The sequence below is a fragment of the Sciurus vulgaris genome, assembly GCF_902686455.1.
Source record: "Sciurus vulgaris genome assembly, chromosome: 11".
In the NCBI taxonomy this organism is placed as follows: domain Eukaryota; kingdom Metazoa; phylum Chordata; class Mammalia; order Rodentia; family Sciuridae; genus Sciurus; species Sciurus vulgaris.
Genome location: NC_136472.1, coordinates 109,380,465 through 109,394,652, shown reverse-complemented (window position 1 = coordinate 109,394,652; position 14,188 = coordinate 109,380,465).

Genomic DNA, 14,188 nt, shown 5'->3' with positions numbered 1-14,188 from the left:
TAAATATTTAGGATATGGTCTTATGATGGATCAATTTTAAATCTCTTTTAAAGACTGAAGTGATTTGTGATTCCTAGCTTCTACTTGTAGCTGTGTAGGGCACAGCTGCTGTGGCCCTGTTCTCCCAGTCTGGTTCTGTTTATTCAGTTGAGGCAAGCAGGCAAATGGAAAGGGAGGCTGGGTGGGCAGGGGGTGGTGTTAATTTTCACCTCGTAGCATGACGTGTTTATTAGTGTGTACGTACGTTAAGCGCAGCAGCCTGGTTTCCTTGAGTTAAATAGCAGTCATGCCCAACTGGCTCTCCATGTACCATTACTCCAAGTGATTGAGCCAATTTCTCCCTCCGCCTTGAGTTTAAGTTGTAAACCTCTCAGCCAGACAGGGAGGCAATGATGGGCTGCCTGTTGTGATTATTATTAACCTTTAGCTTTACACTCACAGGACCAGGGGGTCTGCGGAGAAGCTGCCAGCTCCCACCCGCCCACCTCGGCCTGCTTGCAACTCTTCTTGACAGGACAGGCAAGCATGGGAGAGTTTCACTCTGGCCTTGCAAAGAGGCTCCAGCCAGTCAGTCTGCAGCAAGAGATCCCTGGTGCTGGGTGAACAGAGAAATGTCCAGGGTCCCCTGTTCCAGTTGGCAGGGGAAGAGGAGGGGCATCACAGGAGAGAGAGAGAGAGAGCACTTCTGTGGGTACCTTGATATTCAAAAGTTATTTGCCAGCCATAATTTCTTCTTGTTGCCATGTATTTTTTAACCAGATGCAAAATTATCCAGCCAGAACTTGCAGGGACATAAGCCACCACCTAGGTGTTAGCTAGTTCAACAGCATCTTCAGTTGCTAACCAGGAGTTAGCAAAGGTTGCAGGGGCAGGAGAAAGTGTTAGGTAGGCCCTCCATCCAGCCCAGATCTGCAGCTATCATTGCTTCCCCTCTTCCAGCCTATATTTCTTTTTTTTTCCTTAAAGGAATCAACCTTCCTTCTTGTGGATTAATCACGAATTGGCAGAGATGGCAGTTTCCTGAATGTGGGCAGCTTATTTTGCTTTTCTGAACATTTTGGTCTCTGAAAAATCTCAGAAGAGGCTAACCCCACCCTCACAAACACACACCCAGTTCTGGAGTGTTGTATTGCTTCTCTGTTAAAAATTCAAGTATACCTGTGACCTGGCACTGGGTGAAGTCTGTGGCCAAAGAGTACTTCTGCCCTCAGAAAGCTTACAGTCCAATAAACAAGGTTGGAGTTAGAAAAGGCAGGTGGGGGTGGGGGCTTGTGTTCCTGCTACTTCCTTTCCCAAAATCACAGTGAATATGGGAGGGGCCAAGCTCCTGGGGGACAAGACACACAGAGAGATACAGTGTAACCCAAGAAGCCCAAGTTGGGCCCTAGGACATCCTGTGGTCTTGCTCAACTCCTTCTGAGTCTCTTGGAGAGGCCCCTGCCAACAGGATGATAAACTCTGTAATTTATGTAGAGTGAATATTGACTTGATATTGACTTGACATATTAAACAAATGTAAGCCAGGGCTTTGGTTTATTTTCACCATGACATTTATGGAACGCTGCCCATGAGGGCTAACAGTGAGGATAGACTAGACACCAAGTATTGGACCCAAACACTCAGCATCTCCTCTGCTCCTCCAGAGCTGGTACTCTTGTTATTCCCATTTTACAGCTAAAGAAACTGAGAGAGAAAATGCAACCTTCCCGAGGCCTCACAGCTAATTGGCAGCCTGCTTCAGAGACACCACCCTTAAGACCACTTGCCCTTGTTCTGCTTGGGATTAATTTCCACTCCCTGTGGCAAAGGCATTTGGTCCTTCACCAAAGGAAGGGAATGAGGGGGATAAAGTAGAATTATAAACCACTGAGCTCTTCTGATGTAATTGCCAGACCATTAGAAGAAGGTGCGGGGCTGTTGGATACTTGGACACTTGCCAGCTTGCCTGAGAGCAAGAGTGCAAGTCTCTTACAGGCCTTCAGTAAGACCCGAAGACCTGAGTTTCTTCATACTTCCCTACAAACCAAGAGGAAAAAGTAATTTCCCAGCCTAACCCATTGAGGAAAAGTTAGGGCTTTACCAAATGGCAACCTTCCTGGGGATGGACATCCATGGTGGCAGTGTAATATTGCAGGCATCAGGACAGGTGAGCCCAGGTCCCAGAAGGAAGTAGTTAAAGGACCCCTGGACAGGTTGGGTGTAAGTAGACAGTACATTCTGATTTCCTTTTGTACCCTCTCTGTGTCCTCTAGGTTGAAGGAAGGAGGTGACGCAGTGGGTTAACATGAAAACTGGGTGGGCTGAAAAAGTTATTCCACATATTTCTACCTGAGAACCCACCAGCTTCCATGCAAGGGTGGCAAGGGAGTCAAGTCTGCCATAAGCACTCAGGAACTGGCCTCTTCAAATACCTGACAGACTTTCAAAACCAAAAGGGACTTCCAGCATCCTGTAGTCCAATCCCACATTTTACAAGAGAGGAAGTAGAGCTAAGAGGGGGTACAATGTTTCCAAGGCCACACGGCCACTCAGAATCAGGACTTAGGACCAGAGCTGGCTTGGGGCCATCTTGAGGATGTCATTGAAACCATTCAGTCATTCTTAGAGAGCTAGTTTGCAAGTACTTAGCATTAACTTTTTGAAAGTCTTTGGTCATAGACCAAGCATGGGGGTGCTTTCCCGTAATCCCAGCAACTCGGGAGAATTGCAAGTTCAAGACCAGCTTCAGCAACTTAGGGAGGTCCCAAGCAAGTTAGTGAGATAAATAAGATATCGAAGCCTGGGGATGTGGCTCAGTGGTTAAGTGCCCCTGGGTTCAACCCTAGGGTACCAAACATAAATAAATAAAGCCTTTGGTCATGGCATATCTTGCTCATAGAGGGAAGACAGGATTTTCATAACTAGATCAGAGGGTAATGAAGTTGGGTAATAAAATTTGAGGTCACAAACAAGTGGAATTGGAGAATAGCGTGGTTGAGATTCTCCTGTGACTCATAACCCAGCAATAATAGCAGCAGAGGTGTAGGAAGTATATCCTCTTTCTCAGTTTGACTAGTTAGAAGCCTGTACTTTACATTTGGAGAAAATATATTATCTCTATATTTATGTATACATATGTGTTTATGTATGTATGTATATATGTACGTATATATGATAGTGTGTACGTACATAGATACACATGCATGTATACGTACTCTGACACTCTAGTTTAAAACTGATCCTGTTACTTGACAGTCATAATTCCTATGTGCACAATACATGCATTTCTTTGGGGGTTAGCGATGGCAACAGTCCCAAGGATAAGCAGTGTGCTGTGCCAGGCTGACTTGGAAATCATACTAATGTGAGTCTCAGACCCATTTAATAGCTATGCAAAAATTGGCAGGTTTCTTACTTAAGCTTCAGTTTCCTCACCTGTATAATGAAGATGCCTAAGGTCTCTGCAACCTCAAACAAGTTGAAGAACTTGACCAAGATCCCATGTTTGTAAGGGACAATGCTGGAAGCAAAGAGAGGCCTATCACAGTCCCAGAGCTGGCTCCTTCCTAGACATCCCTCTGCATGCATCCCAGGCTGAGGGCAGTGAGGGCAACTCCCAGAAAAGGAATACCGCCACGGGGACTGGAGATGCCCTGCACACCTGCCCGGTCTCTTTTTTCAAAGCTATCGCTTATATCCTGCATGAAAGGATAGGTGGAAATTATATATAGGTAAATATTACATATGATTCTGGTGATATGTATGTTAGACTTTGGTTTCTTAAAAAATCCTCTCCCACTCCCTCACCCACAACTAAAAATAAAATGCCAAAAATATTACCTGGAAGAGAAATTTGGTGGAAAGCAGAGAAGACTATAAATTGACTATGGTCTACTGCAAGACATGGATTTCTCTGGTTTATTGAAGCCCCATTCTGTAGAAGCTCTCAGTCACTGGAAGAAATTGTCTTTCAAAGGAAAGCATTCCAATGAACTATACCAATATTGGACCATGTGGAAGCTCTTTTAAAAAAAAAAAAAAGGCTTAATATCCAATCTTTGCAGAAAAACAGTTTTCCTTCTATTGAATTTACTGCCTGGTAAATGCCTTCAGTAACAAAGGGGGAAGTTAACGTTGGATGGCTGTAGCTCAGTGGTAGTGTGATTGCCTCACATGTGAAGCACTCAGTTCAATCCTCAACATCACATAAAAATAAATAAATAAACAAAGATATTGTGTCCATCTACAACTAAAGTTTTTTTTAACTGATGATGGAGGAATGATAGTTTTTTTTCTCCCACATCAGCTCTTTGGAATTTTTGCTTAATGACTTTCTATCAGGTATGGAGAGAGCATGGTGCAATGACATGAATGTTAGATTTCTACTCAGAAGACCTGGACTCAAGGCCAGCTCTGCTAAAAACTTCCTGTGGAACCCAGGGAAAGTCACATAACAGCTCTGTACTTCAATTTCCTCCTCTGTAGAATGGGAGCTGCTATATGGAAAAAGTCTTTGACCATATTAAAGTACTTGCTCAGTTCTTTGAGAAGAACCCTAAGACCTGTCCCTAATATACTTTCTGTCCTGGGAGCCTCAGGTTGTAGATAACTTGAAGATGTCGAACTAGTTTTATCACTAAGCCTGTGAAATTCTATAATACTGCATGAACTCTGCTAGACACATCCAAGTGAGGTCTGGCAACTTCCACTAGAGAAAAGTCCTAAAGGGTGCATTTAAGGGAAGAAGGTCTGTCTCCGTCATGTCTTGATGTCCACGATGAGGGAACCCAGGTGCTGGGGAACATCTACCCCCAGGAGCAGAAGAAGAGCGTGAGAGCAAGCTGGGCTTCCAAGTGGGCAGGAAAGGGCGAGGTGCTTCTGCCAATGATGGCTCTTTTCCAGAAAAGAAAGGAAATATCTGCGGTGAAGCCGCAGCAGGTCACAGAGGAAGGAGTAGAGGTGAGGGTATGGTGGTTGTGGTTACAGGACAGTTTACCTATAACCTGAATAAGATAGCCTTGGTACAGAGGAAGGGATGAAGAATTAGATACATATTTAGATCTGCTACTTTACCTCAGGTTCTTCCCTTGTTCAGATATCATGCCCAAATATAACATGCCTGACTCAAAGCCGAAACACAACCGAAGGTTGCTGGTTCCCATCTCAGGGCCTTTGCACTTGCTGCTCCCCCTGATTGTAAATCTCTCCCTCCACCACACAATACTATACTCTTGCTTCTTCTGATCCTAGAGATCTCAACTAGAGCAACACTTCCCCCCAGAGATCCTCCCTACACCTGCTCTATTTGGAGATGCCTCCCGCCAGCCCCTGCCCCCATGCCCTCTGCCCCCTGCTCAATTGTTTTCCTAGTACTTGTTACTACTGGAAATCTTTGCCTTTGTTTACATGACTGCTTGTTTATTCCTTGCTAGCCTCCCTGGAGCCTCCTAGAGCTCCCCCCTCTAGTTAAAGTAAGCTTCATGAGGGCAGAGGGCTGGACTCAGGTTCTCTTTGTGCATGTGGTATAAGTAGGTGTATAATAAATATTTGCTCAAAGAAGGGAAGAACAAAAGGAGCTGCATGCTGAATTCCCCCCCCCCCCCCCCCCCCCCCCCCGCCACCTTAAGACTTTTTTAAACAAACAGGCAGCATGTGCTTGAGCATGCAGGATTCTGGCCCAAGCAGTTAACAGCCAGGGAAGTGAGAGGAATATGTCCTTCTGCGGGCTCTGAGGTAGTGATGGCATTTGCGTCCTGCAGTTATTTTCACTAGTACTGCTACCAAAAGAAACATCCTCAAGCATCATTATGTCCCTGCTCTAAGGGTGTGCCAGCCAAGAAGGCAAGAGGAGTGATAATGCCTGAAATTTATACATCACATTTACATAACAGTATCTCATTTTAACATTTTGTAAATGAGGAGATCCAATCTCGGGAGGCTGTACAGCTTGCTTGAGATTGTAAAGTGTAGAGCGGGACTTGGATGGGGGCTGCCTAGGCCGCCAGCCAGCACTCTTACCTTTGTCTCGAAACATCCTACAAATGCGTACAGGTTCCCCGGCTCCCCAGGCCTGCCCTTCCCCACAAAGAGGCCACAAATGGACCTGCAGACCAGGCAGGTAATGACAAGCTTATTGGCAGGGCCAGCACCAGAGTGAGGCCAGCGAGGCAGTAAAGGTGCAGAATTGAAAGAGGCGCCTCTGTCCACTCTTGCACAATTCTAGGAGCAATGTCTCTTGAGATTTTTGCACTATAAGAGTCACTGTTCCCTCACCCAGTCCTGGCCCTGCTCCTTGAACCTTTTACAAGTTCTCTGTCCTCTTCTTTCATGTCATCTGATATTTCTTTGTCTAGAAATAGCATTAAAAATAAGGCAGAATTGATCTTGGGGGACGATTTGGCCCACCTTGCCATCTTGCCTCTAGCCACCTCTTGGCAAGTCCTCCAATGGCCACTGGTGTTATTGTTCTAAAGGGCAGATCTGCCACTCCCTTGCTGAGACCTTCAGTGGGTCTTCTGGTGGCCTGCCTTCAGCCACTTAGGATGGTCATTATGATCTTTACCAGTTGGCACCGTTTTTCTTCTCCAGTAAGCCACACCCCAAGCCCCAGACACACCGTCACTGTCGTGCTTCCTTGGCTTTGGACAGGCTGTGCCTTCCACACTTTTTTTTTCTGTCTGGGCCCAAATCATTTCTCCTTCAAGGTCTAACTCCAAGATCACCCATGGCCAGCACACTGCCTCCTGCTCAGAAAGTCTGAAGAACACTTGGGTAGATAGATGAGAGAAGGAGAGACGTTTCAAATGAGAAGCGCAAAGATGCTGAGACCTGGGGCAGCCCCCTGGGATTCCAGATTTCTTTTGGTGGGTTGCCACCAGGGAGTCTCAGGAGGAAGTGAACGTGGTTGGGAGATATGAGGAAGGACAGATGTAAATCTTTGCACCCTCTCTAAGTGTCGAGATGTGGATGAGTAGACAGCCAGACCAGAGCGCAAGGTCCCCTGTCTTCTTTAGACCTGTCAGGTTCACACGAGTGCCATGGAAGTTCAAGAGACTGAAGATGCCTCTGACCGAGGCTCTGGGGACCTGGCCCCATCTTCCTTTGGTTTTGTCTTCCCCATAGTTTTCTCAGAGATTGGAGCAAAGCTGGAATAACTCAGCTCATCACTAGTGGCCAGAGGGGCAGGCGGATCTAGATGTCAGTGCCCCATTCAGGGTTGGATCCTAACAGGCCAGTCAGCTGGCCAGGCCTCCCAGAGCACTAACCCATGTTCCCTAGTGCGAGGCGGGGTGGGGAGTTGTCTCCAGCCTTGGACCAGGTGGTGCTAACTTTACAACCCAGCTAAATGCAAAGTAGCCTTTGAACCAGCTCGTTTACATTTTCCTGTAACAATGTGGGTCCTCATTTTTTTTTTGGTCATGAAATGAAAACAGGTTCTCAGGTACCTGGGACCTCCCCATCCTCATAGGACTCATTTTTAGACTTTGCTCTTTGGCTTTTTAGCCAAGCTTCCAGGATTAAGCCCGAGAAGCAGCTTAATATGAAGGCTTTGCAGAGCCCAGCTTGGGGTGGCGCCCTCCTGCCCCCTTCTTGTCTAAGTTGCCGGCTGTTTGCTCTCTCCCCTCCCCCGTGTTGAACTTTTCTGCCTTCTTTGCATGATCTTGAGGATGAAGTCAAAGTCAGGCTGACATTTTGGCCTAGTCTCCCCATGGAGCTCAGATCTGAGATCTTCATTGCTGAAAAGAAAGTTTATGTGCATGTTGGTTCAGAGAGGTTTTAGACAAGAGAGAAGAACATGCATGAGTGCTGAGGTAACAATAACTACCATGGTAATAAATAATAACAAAGTCTACATTTACCGAGCACCAACTGCATAGTGACTGTGCTGAGTGATTTTTCTTTATGCTTTTTCTCATTAATCACATAACAATACTGGCCAGTGGGTATGACCACTATATTATACCCATTTTAAAGAGGGGCATTTGCTATGAACTGAACATCTATGTCTCCTGCAAATTCGTATGTTGAAGAGGTGGGGCCGTTGGGGATCAAAAGTCATGAGGGTGGAGCCCTCCTGAATGGGATCAGTGACCGTAAAACGACACAGGGAAAAGAGCCATTACAAACCAGGAAATGGGCCCTCGCCAGACTGCGAAGCCACAAGCACCTTAACCTGGTATCTTTCAGCCTCTGGAACTATGAGAAATAAATGTGGCCCTATGTCACCTGGTTGATGATACTGCGTTACAGCCGCCCAACAGACAGACATATTATACCTATTTCCAAATAAGAAAAAAATTCATTTAACTGAAATTCATCTCATGCCTTTACCTCTTCTGGAATACATTTTGCTCCTTTTTATAAAGAGTTTTGTGTTTGGCCTTTTATTATTGTGCATAATGTTGAATGAATAAAATCGACTGACTCACTTGGGAAATGTACATTTTTAATGTGTTTTCTCCAGTGGGTCTAAGCATTATGATGCCTCCTCATTGGATACAACTCTGAAGTAATCTGTTAACTGCATCTAGAAAAAACCCTGGAAGACATGATTGGTAAAGAGTACTGTAAACATGGAAAAAAAAAAAAAAAGATATCTAGGTTCAGAGAGTCACACTCATCACCACACAGCTAGTAAATTGAGCCAAAGGCCTGGTTGGCCTTACAGGCTTTAGCTCTTACTAGCTGATGGCTCTGAGCAAGGCACTTCTCTCTGAGGCTCAGTTGTCTTGCACTTATTGCAAAGAAACAAGGAGAGAGTCTTTCTCTGTCAGATAGTTAGGATCGTTACATGGGCCGAGGGACATGAGATACTATGCAAGTCTTGGTAATGATTCTCATGAAATTGGAAACATAAGACACTGGGAATGTTTTTACATATAAAAATTATGTATATGTTTCTTTTTCTTTTTCTTTTTCTTTTTCTTTTTTTTTTTTTTTTTTTGAGGTTTCTATTACTGAGATTACCATTCTTTTCAATGCAGGCTCTTTGGATAACCAACGGGACTTTGTGTGTTTTGAAGATGGCTTTGTCTGTGCTCATGTCCCTCTTGGGATTTAGGTAGATCTGTTATCCCCATTCTGCAGGCAGGAAAACTGGCATAACAAATGGCTGTTAGGAGGTTGCTGAAAGCAGGCTCTCCCGACATCATACTCTGGTCCTCCTGCATTCCTTCATGCTTCTGCTGGTGACAAGGGGGCAGGGGACAATGTCTACAGATGCAGGGTTGGGGTTGGGTGGTGAGTGTAGTGTTGGTAGATTCTAGGCTCTCCTTTAGAAGCTACCCCAGCTAATCAGAATATGCACCTGCCCCTCATTAAACATCATTTTAAAAAAAGTTTTTAATTAATTTTTATTTGTTCTAATTTCTTATACATGACAGTAGCATTTCTATAAAACTCTCTAAAATGGGAGCTGTTGTTAACTACTTGTCGTGATGTACCTTGTCATCATTTAAGTAAATGTTTTTAACTTCTCAAGCTATTTTCTTTTTGCATTTGGAATTGATGCAATTTGTCAAGTGGTAAGCCCTTTTATAGACCTTTGTTGGATCTAGGTACTGTGTCCAGGATGTCTAGAAGAGATAATAAGATGTTTATTCACAATAGCTAAGCTATGGAACCAACCAAGGTGTCCTTCAATGGATGAATGGATAAATAAAATGTGGTATAGATACATTATGGAGTATTATTCGGCCATAAAAAAGAATGACTTTATGACTTTTGCCAGTAAATAGATAGATCTGGAGACTATCATGCTAAGTGAAATAAGTCATCCCCAAAAAACAAGGCCAAATGTTTTCTCTGATATGCAGATGCTAACACGCAATAGTGGGGCAGAGGGAAGAATAGTTCATTGGATTAGACAAAGGAGAATGATGGGAGGAGAAGAAGTTGGGAATAGGAAAGACAGTAGAACGAATTGGACGTAACTTTCCTATGTTCATGGGTGAATACACAACTAGTGTAACTCCACATCATGTACAATCACAAGAACGGGAAGTTATACTCCATGTATGCATAATATATCAAAATATACTTTACTGTCATACATAGCTAAAAAAGAATAAATAAAAACTAAGCTTCATTCTTTATCTGATTTCAAGGTGGAGATTTGACCAGGCAGATCTGAGTTCAAATCATATCTCTACCTCTAAGTAGCCCTAAGTCCTGAACAAATTGTTTAAACTCTCTGTGTCTCATCTATAAAATGGAACTAGAAATAAAAATGTGTGATACTTTTCAATGTTGCCATATTTTTTTGGCAGGGGGTACTGGGGATTGAACTTAGGGGCACTCAACCACTGAACTACATTCCCAGTCCTATTTTTTGTATTTTACTTGGAGACAGGGTCTCACTAAGTTGCTTAGTGCCTCACTTTTGCTGAGGATGGCTTTGAACTCGCAATCATCCTGCCTCAACCTCCTGAGCCACTGGAACTACAGGCGTGCACCACTGTGCCCAACTGCCGTGTGTTTTAACATAGTGAACATCGGCAGTTTAGTCCAATGTCTGAAATGCAGTAAGAGCTCACTAACTGTAGTTATTTTTTAAAATTTGTTTCCTCCACCTGACCCCACCTCACAGAAATGGCTTTTTGGTCAGCCTTCTTGACAGAGTCTTAGTAGGATGGGAGAATGTACTAAAGAGTTCATCAGAATCCATGTCTCTTTGGAGTGGCTATGGAAAGGGTTTTGATGGAGGATGAAGCACAGTCAGGTGGGGACCAGGCTGCTTGGTAATATGGAGGTTAAACCCCAGGTCCTCAGACCCTTCTCTCCACCTCCTGTCCCTTATCCTTTCCCTTCTGTGAAGGCCAAGATGAGAGCAGAACCATAATTACAAGGGCCTGAAGTTAGGGATTGGGATTTAGCGCTTGAGACCCTGAGTGTGATCTTTAGCACATACACAAAAAAGTGAGAAAACAAAGCCAAAAAGCTAGGTGCTGCCAAACATCATAACACACACCTATAAGCCCAGTGACTCAGGAGGCCGAGGCAGGAGGATCACAAGTTCAAGGCCAGACTCAGCTATTTAGCAAGGCTCTAAGCAACTTAGCAAGACCTTGTCTCAAAAGAGAGAAGTGGCTCAGTGTTTACATGCCCCTGGGTTCAATCCCCAGTACTCCCCTTCCCTCCCAAATAAAAGAAAATCTTTGTGCAGTAGCACACATCTGTAATCCCAGTGACTTTCGGAGCTGAGACAGGAGGATCTCAAGTTTGAGGCCAGTCTCGCAATTAGAGAGCCCCTCAGTAACTTAAAGAGACATCGTCTCAAAAAAAAAAAAAAAAAAAAAAAAAGAACAGGTATGTATCTCTGCGGTTAAGCAACCCTGGGTTCAATCCCCTGTACCAGAACAGCTGTGGGGTTGGTACTGGGGTTGTAGCTCCGTGGTTAAGTGCCTCTGGGTTCAATCCCCAATATCACACATACATACACAAAATAACCCAAGGGCCCCAACTTCATCCATAGACCAAGTTCAGTACCCCTACAATCATCCCATTATGGAATGTGGGCCCAGAACGTTTGCTGCTTGGATTGATAGGGAACCATGAAATAGGAGTGAGGAGAGAAACCCAGCTGTTGAGAGGAACCCGCCCAGTGGAGCAGAAGAGGACCTTGAAGGCCTCTGCTGAGGACAGCGCGGACGATTCACAGCACACCCTGCCAGGAGGACAAAAGGATCACAGCCCCTGTGGCAGAATAGAACACCTGCCTATCTCCCTGGACAAGGGGCAGGGGTGGGGTCTCACTTCTTTTTTAAAATTTCAGAATCACTGGAGACACTTATCAGAAATGCAAATTCCTGAACTCCACCCTAAGCCTACCCATCACTGTCCCTGGGGGTATGCATGTGGTTGAGGTTCAAGAATCTTCATTTGTAATAAATTTGCCCCAAATATTTTCAGGTTAAGAATGGGAGAGACTTTGGAACTGAATTGGGAAGGATCTAGAAAAAAATTCTCTGTGGGTTGATTTTAAATATTATGCAAGTAAGATTCTAGACGTGATTGACAGGTGACTTTTTGGTTTGACAAACTTTTATTTCATGGCACAGCCTTGTGGCTTGGAAGGAAAGCTGGACTCCCTAGGAGTAATCATGATGCTGCATTGGGAGCAGTGCTAAGATCCAAGCAGGTGCCTGGGAGCTGGTGCCCAGACGGAGGAACAGGAATTGAGCAGGGTGGCCTTCCCATTTTTCATTTCTGAGGTCATATATTTTCAGAGGCAAATTAGCCTTCCTTTCATTTTCCTTAAACTGAAAATGTGGGAAGCCTCCTTTCTCTCTGCTCTTGAGGTTCTTCTTGAAGATGATGAAAGAAGGATGAACCACCAGTCCACTTCTTTCTCATCTGAAACAGGCTCAGTGAGGTTGTGTGTGCCACATCTGCACCAAAGCAAAGGAACTCTCTGCTTTCCCCTTCTCCAGTGAAAACAGCAGTGAGTCAAAATAAACAACCTTTGGAATCCCAAGGCTGGCTCCTCCCATGAAAAAGGCAAACTATTTCTCTTCTATATTCACTGGGCTCCCCGTGTGCTGGCTGTGGGTGCACGTTAAGCACATACCCAGCCGAGTATGATGATGTGTGCCAGTAATCCCAGCAACTTGGGAGGCTGAGGCAGGAGAGGAAATTGAGGCAGGAGGATTGCAAGTTCAAGGCCAGCCTCAGCAACTTAGTGAGACTCTGTCTCAAATTTTTAAAAAAAAGAGCTAGGGATGTAGCTCAGTAGTAAAGCACCCTTGGGTTCAATTCCCAGTATCACACACACAAGCACACCTGCACAAGGAGCCAGGCAGCGACCAGACCAGAATACCCTGATGCAGAGAGGAGGCACTTGCTGCAGGAGGCCAAGACTGTGAGGACCTTAATCAGGGCAAGTCTCTTAAGTCAGCTTGACTTTCTGTGGTTCATAGGTCTTGATCCTGCCAGCGAGCCATCTTCACCCCCTTGTGGTGTCTCCCTGAGCCCAGGGCTGGACAGTGCCTGACCTGCATCCCCTGGGGCCAGATGGGGAGAAAACTAGCGGGTCAGCCCAGGAGAACCCAGCAGGACTCTGCTAAGGCCACCTGCAGCCCCTTCCTCCAAACCCTGCTGACCTCTAGTGGCCAAAGGGTAGAACTGAACAGGACTCAAGTCCAAGTAAATGCCTTTGAATGGACAGGTCTCAGTCCTGGTCCAATCAGAATCACCTGGGAAAGTGGAAAGCCACCACTGTCCAGACCCTGCCACACGTGTTTATTATGAATTAAGTCAGAACTTCCAGTGGCAGGACCTAGATGTTTTTAAAGCACCTAGGGAATTCTCATGTGCCTCCAAGATTGAGAGCCCTTGGTCAAGAGCAGGCATTTGCTCACCTCAAAGGTAAATGAGGGAGAGTGGATGGCTATGATGTCAACATCTGAATATGGTTGCGTCCCTCTTTATTAATGTGTCCCTGTGTAGAGCTTCTGAACACCAGTGTGGGCTTCGTGTCCACATCCAAGTGTGCTCAGATGGTGCATGTGGTGCCTGACCCCTGTTTGAGTCTGTGTGCCTGGTTGTATGTGGCATGGGTGAGTGAGCTGGGGTGGACCTGCACTCTTGGCCCAGACTCAGGAAGCAAAGGGTCCCATTAGTACCTCTTCGGTCCTTAAGTTAGAGAAGATGGTTTATAGCCCCTTTTACCCATCTTTGGGTGAGCACCTATAGTTTATGCTCTTGGCTCCTGGGAAGTTCTTCCTATTCTCCTGTTGGAGAAAAGTCTAGATTGAAAAAAAAAGCCAGTTTACCCCTCAGTTCTGGTAGCAGCGTCGGGTAGAAAGTCTGGCCAGGGGCTGTTCCCAAGGCTGCCTGGAATAGTGAGGTTCTCTTCAGTCTCAGCTCTCCATCAGACCCTGGATGAAATGGGTTGGAAGCAAGAAGAGCCAGCACCAGTGCAATTAAGTTAATTTCCAACAGCTACATGAGATTAAAATCACCCACATCTCCTCTTTGGCCTCTGTCTCGTGTTCCTGAAAACAATCTCCTGCCTCAGCTTCTCCTCCTCTCTCTTCCTCATGGTGGCAGCTTTTGACATATTCCCTCCTGATCACTCTGCCCGTCCCAAGTGGCCATTCCTCCCACTAGGCTTGGCTGGAGGGCCATTTACCCAGGTCTCCCTGGGCTGGTGCTCCCTGCTGGGCAGGGGTAACATCAGGGGACAGTGTGCCCTCAGGAGTGGTCCCAT